The following is a 6,438-nucleotide window of genomic DNA, read 5'->3' as shown; positions in this document are numbered from 1 at the left end:
TCTGGGGTTACACTACGAGCATCAGTTTTTCATCACGGTGAAATGAAAATGGCAATGCGGCTAAACGAAAACTAAGCGATGGGGATATTAGAGGGCGTTTGCTGATTTTGTCTTTAAACCGTACGTAGCAAGAGAAGGGGCCGACACGGTCTGGAGTTTGTCGCACGGGGACCAGCGAGGGGAGGGAACGGGGGTGCAGGCAACACGTGCGGATCGGGAGCGGTCGGCGAGGGACCGTCGGGCTCGGCATCAGTCGTCGCCCCCAGGAAGTCCTCAGACTCTCTCTCTTCACTGTCGGAGGCAAGGAAAGAAAAAGAGGTGTCGATTATTCTCGGCTGTCCTGCCCACCAGACTGCCCCGGCGTGCTACACCGTACTATAAAGAACCACGTATCTAATGCATAGTACTTTGGCATGAGGTGGTATTCATCATTTGTGTTAAGACAGGCATAAAGGATGAGGATAACGTGAGGAATATGAGGGCACGGGCTGATTTTACAGAGAATTGCAAAATCGGGATCTTTCGCCCAAGTCGCATCGGGGGGGCCGCATTCCGGCAAGTACGGGGAATACATTTGAATAAGTTCCTGGCTCACACCCACATTGTCAGGTGAGCTAAACAGCTGTCCGCATCATTACTTCAGTAAAGCTCTATATTCAGTTCCCCAAAAATCCAAAGAGCCTCACAAGCTGCTTTCCATTTTTGTCGTTTCCAAAAGCACCTGACCTTTCGTTATCTAACAGGCCACGTAGCTATGACAACAGTAGTTTCGCTGGAGTCTCTAACAAAGCGTATCATCGTTACACAAACACTTAAAATTTCGAGCGAGGCTTTCGCGTTGCAGAAATATTTTTTTCCTTCGCAGTGAGTCATTTTGCGAATGAAATATTTCTGTTACAGTTTTTTACCGCGTAGTTAATCTCTCACCCGTACCTGCTTTGCATAACTGACAAAACATCAAACTACTGCTGAATTAGTCCTGATGTGTGCGATTCGGTGTAAATCTCATTTTGGCTCGCTGTCGTTTTACACACCGACTGATTTATTTGCTAATAATCAGGCAGCGGAGTGAATACTGAACGAATACCGAATTAACGTTGAATCTGCAATGACACGCGTGTGGGTTTAACGTACGGTTGAACGATGTCCGCTCAGCCTCTCGTACTAGTTGACTCGGAACGGTAGAAACGGTTGAAAAAGTGATGCAAGCAGCGGCCGAGGAGGCCCGGGGAACCCAGGATGGCTCGCGTGCCCTCGGGAGGAGGAGGCGACCGGGGCTCACCGCTCCTCGTCGCTCACAGCAATTGCTGCTTTCGGGCGGACGGCCCGAGGGCCGCGGAGGAACTGGGCCGGCGGATTCTACCCGAAGTGTGTCATGTGTCCAGAGGAAGCCTGTGGCTCATATGAAAAGTGAGAGGAAGCAGCTGGGTCAGGGTCTCGCACGCCTTCAAACGTGCGTGACCGCACTCGCCCCTCCCGACTTGCTGTGGATAACATGCTGTGAAAAGCTGGGCGAGAAACGCACGTTAAAAAATACACCTGGGCCACCCTGTGGGGGCGGGGGCGCGGGCGGGGGGGTAGAGATTTCCTCCAGGGATATTCATCTTTTGACTGGGGCGGTATATTAAAATATCAATCTCCAATAATAGCAGCACTAGTGGTAACAGTATGTGGATCCTTCGCATTTCCCCTCATTTTACTGTGTTTTACTGTGTTACGTCTACATGTCTAACATTAAATCATATTTAGAGGTTCGTTTAGGGTACGGTCTCGATTATCCAGCCTTTGGTTATCGACGCCCGGCGTACTCATCGTCTGCTTCAAGGCTCACATTCAGTCTGATAGGAAAACGACGGATGCGAAGGACAAAATAACGACTGAGTAATGAGATCCGACGTTTCCGGATGGTACGGAAACGCTGCTCTTTTTTCGCGTTCGAGTCCTTTTAAATGTCTCGAAAGTTTCCGTTACTTTTTCGTCCATGCAGAAGAAATGACCGGGCTATCGGTGCCGTCGGGCGGCCTGACCCGAGGGAGAAACGAGCACCGGATAATTAAAGCCGCGTGGCGAAGTGCCGCAGTCATCGTTTTAGCCGTTTAGTTTCGTTTGTCTCCGGCTCCATCCGATGCTGCGGTTCGCATCAGGTTCGCTCGCTCTGAGTAAGCCGTGCGGACGTAACGCCGCGCCGGATGAGCGTGAAGACAAACAGAAGTGATGTTCACCTCGGTTCGCCCCTCCGCAGACACGCGGAGGAGCCTCCCGAAAGCGTCGTCTAGGAGTCGCTGAGAGAATTATGGCCTGCTGGGGGGATGCGGGCGGGGGGGGTGTTTATTTTGATCTGCCAACATACACTTTACCTCGGGGCAGGAGTTAATGACCCCCCCGGAGCGAACGCCCCCAGGGCGCAACCTCTCCTTTGACAACGCCGCCGACAACGTGGAACCAGTGACACTCTGTCGTAGTGCCACCATCTGCCGCGCCGCACCAGATAAGAGCTGAAGAAGTGGGTGCGATTCAGATTAAGGGCGCTGCTAAGGGAGGCGTCCTTCACGCAGCATGCCGTCGTCGCGTGCCGCCGTACCCGGCCCGCTCGCTGAAAAACGCGAGGATTTATTCCTGCCGAGTCGTCTTCCGGCTTCCGCCGAAAGCGCTTCGCTCGTCGCTCCCGTCGAGCGTAAATTGAATCGTGCCCTGATCGAGCTCTGTTTGTACAGCACGCCCACATGGAGACGAAAGCATGGAGATGCAATCAAGCTGATTCGCTTTAAACAGATATGATTACATATATTAAAGATTAAACGAGCTTCGGAGAACTCATTTGACAGGCGAAACTTGGGCTTTACACGGTTGTGCAGCCTGCTTTTCCCGTCCCTGTCTTGAGCGCCATCACGCCTCGGTGTCGCGCCTTTCCCCCGGCGAGACCCGTGCGAGGAGCCGGTGACGGGCCGCGCAACACGTGACGCGGGAATCCGTCGGAAATCCTTCATCTGAACAGCCGCAGAGGGTAAGTTTCGACACGGCGGCATCACGCAGGCTTTGGTGGAGCGTGAATTTCGCAGCCTCTCTGCTCCAGCCTTGAGCTTTCCAGCGCACAACCTGGGCGCACGGCTCCCCTCCGCTTAAAATGTATAGCCTGAGGTCTTCTAGGGAGCTCTCCATCACTACCGCAACACTGATTCGGCAATTTATTATTCATAAGGAGCTTGACGCACTTTCTTGACACGCTAATATCATAGTGACTCTGGAATCGATCCAGAGGAATAAAACCCTGAGAATTGACCGGTAATGGTTCGGCTCTTTGAACGTGCCGGAGAAGGAGGTCTTGCATTTCACCTTCTCCTCTGCTTTCTGCCCATGACGACGTGCTGCGTGTTGCCCAGGAAGTCCTTCTTTCTCGTGGGCGGAGGGATGCGCAGCGAGGACCTGCCGATCGGATCTTGCCAGTCGTGATCGATCGCTCTGGGTTAAGATCTAACCTTACAAGGAAGAGCAACCGAACACCGGACCGGGAGGTTCTGCTGAAGATCAACCAGAAGAGAGACGAAAACCAGCGATGGAGTTTTGAGAGGAAAGCATCTTGGCGAAGATGCTGCTCATCGAATACCCTCTTATGTTTCGGAAACTTTCGGAAGAGACGCTGCGGCCATTGCTTCATTTAAAATTACTAGTCATCACGTCGCAGCGTCCACCTCCACGACAGGTGCGGGAAGCAAGTATTTGGGGAGCCTGTGAAACGGTGCCACAAACACCATTTCTCATCACGCCTCCAGAAACCCCGTGGCAGAGAGGTGGAAAGGGCTTCTGACAGCAAATTTAGTGGAGCAATTTAGACCTTTTAGGAGATGCTTTAGACCATATTTGTGTGCTGCATTATTGATGCCATATAATAAAAACTCCGCCCCCCCAGGGAGTAACCCCACTGTGAAGGTGTGTGAGATGGAGCGAGGGAGTCATGCGGGGTTGGGCTCGGCCTTCTCCAGCACCTCGGTAGACTTTTTCCAAGGTTTTCTCCCCCCCGCCCTCCACCGATTCCCGAAGGACCGCAGCGGGACGCGGTCGGTCCCACGTGCGCTGAGCATCGTTTGCATCCGCGGTCTCGACAGGGGCGCCCCGAGAGCCGCGCTACACTTTCATCGGGCTCCGTGAAAGACACGTCCCATTAAGCGGCTGCTCGGGGTTCCTCTGATCCCTCTGCGAAAGACGGGGGGCGTGAAGGGGGTGTCTTGTCGTGTAATTACAGATTAAGCTTGTCTTTACAGTAACACATCACACGCAGCCGCAGGCGAAGTCCACAACTTCCAATCTGTGCGACCGCACCGCTCTTTGATGGGCCGTGAACGTGCACGGAAGATTATGGCGGCGCCGATTCTCGCGCCTCCGATCAATACGTGCCGTCCAGCGACGGAGACGAGCTTAACCCGTCGCAACCGTCTCCAAGGCGCTTAATCACCCGCGGGCCCAGGGCGACGCTGCGGTGGGAATCCAGTTTAATTCCCATTAATTTGAAGGAACGAGAAATGCATTCATCGGTGGCGCAGGTGAAGCCGCGGCTCGAGAGCCTTGAGCTTCTAAGAGCAGAATCTGTTCTTGGCATGAAATCTGCTGACCCTCCAATAGCCGCTCGCTTTCGATGCCGTTCCATTACTTTCTCGAAATGGGCCGCTGAATGCAAAACGGCTGCATGTCACTGAGCCGTACCTTATCATTAATGATTAATACATCCGCTGTCGTTTGGTATAATTCGATCATTTCCTGTGAAACTCCGGCACGACTTTAATTTGCATTCTTTAAGCTCGGCCGTTTTTTGCATAAATATAAATGAAAGCGCGTTTGTCTTCGGCTTCTGCTCATTCGTGATGAAGCATAATTTCACAGAAACACACGCAAGTTTTTACCAAGAAGCGAGCAACGAGCAGGCGAGGCAAGGCACCGCCGCTCCCTAGTATGTTTTCTCTTTTTGTGCAATGTTATGAAGCGTGCCGGAATATGCTCCGCCGGCTGTGAAATGAAAGGCTGATCGAAGCGGAGAGCCTCCGAGCCCCTTGTCCCCCGGCTGCTGAAAGCCAACACCTGCCTTTGATGACAAGGACGCGGGACCCGGGGGGCGGCCGGCGCGACAGCGGCAGGACCCGAGCGGCGGAGCCTCATCGACCGACGCGTTTACCGAAAGGAGGCTCAGCCCCTTGTCTTACCTTTGAAGGCCTCCAGCTCCTTCCTGCAGAAAAAGACAAGAGAAGACATTAAGATTAGCATAGAACAGAGGAATTATTCATGTGCTTCAAGTGGATTTTCACAGACAACCCCCCCCTCCCGCAATGACCCCCCGCTGGAGGATGAGGATGTTTGACTGCCCTTACTCTTAAAATATGGGCAGTGCTGAAATCTGTTCTTATTCAGTACAAACAAACCCAGCGTGGGACACTGAATAATTAAGATGTTCCGTTTAAACTGGGACATTGTTAGCGGGATCTTCGACCTCGGAAAAATCCGGGTGTCATTCACACGAGACTCTTCTCATCACGTGCTGTATTTGCTTAGGGTAATACGATAATACGCTGCGGTGGCACGGTGGCACACGGTAGCACTGCTGTCTCGCAGCGCCTGGGTGGCGCAAGAGGACGGGGGCTCGATCCCCGCTCGGTCTGTGTGGGTTTCCTCCGGTTGCTCCTGTTTCCTCCCACACTCCAAACACATGCTGTTCACCCATAGCGTGTGAGTGACAGAGAGAGTGTGTTCCACTGATATATGGATGAGTGACCTAGTGTAAGTAGTGTATCTGGCAGTGTAAGTCACCGCGGTGAATAAGGTGTGTAGCCTGATAACAAAACATAGGGTTCATTGGAAGTCGCTTTGGAGAAAAGCGTCTGCTAAATAAATGTAAATGCAACCAGAGTTTGTGTGTGTGTGTCACTGCCTGGATACAGTCAGTGTAACAGACCTCTTTTCAGTCGCCTCCTCTGCGGTCCATTGGCGTTTGCACCATTCCAGCCCAGTTGAAAGTAAATGTCTACGGTTGTACCAATCAATTATTAAAACGACTCCTCCTGACTCGGAACCGTTGATCACAGGTCAGCAGTAAGCCGCGCGCATAAACGCACATCGAACACATCTTCCGTCCCTCATCTTGCCGTCTTACTGCGAACGGAATAAAGAGCGATAGGCTCACACACGTACCTGTGTGATGATGTACAGTGTAAGAGGTACAGTACCCAGGCAATGAGGACACAGCACTCTCCACCCACCCAAGCGGGGCTGGGATGCGTAAGGTCCATGAAAGGCTCTGACCAAAACAAAGCATAGTAGTTGGAGCTGCCAATATACATTTTACATTTACATTTATTCATTCAGGGGACACTTTTCTCCAAAGCAACGTACATCTGATAGAAAATACACTTTTCCAATGAAAGGAAAATAAAATACAATTTCCACCAAAAGGAC

The sequence above is a fragment of the Scleropages formosus genome, chromosome 23, assembly GCF_900964775.1.
Source record: "Scleropages formosus chromosome 23, fSclFor1.1, whole genome shotgun sequence".
In the NCBI taxonomy this organism is placed as follows: domain Eukaryota; kingdom Metazoa; phylum Chordata; class Actinopteri; order Osteoglossiformes; family Osteoglossidae; genus Scleropages; species Scleropages formosus.
The sequence above is the reverse complement of the archived record's forward strand: the minus strand, read 5'-3'. Positions refer to the sequence as shown.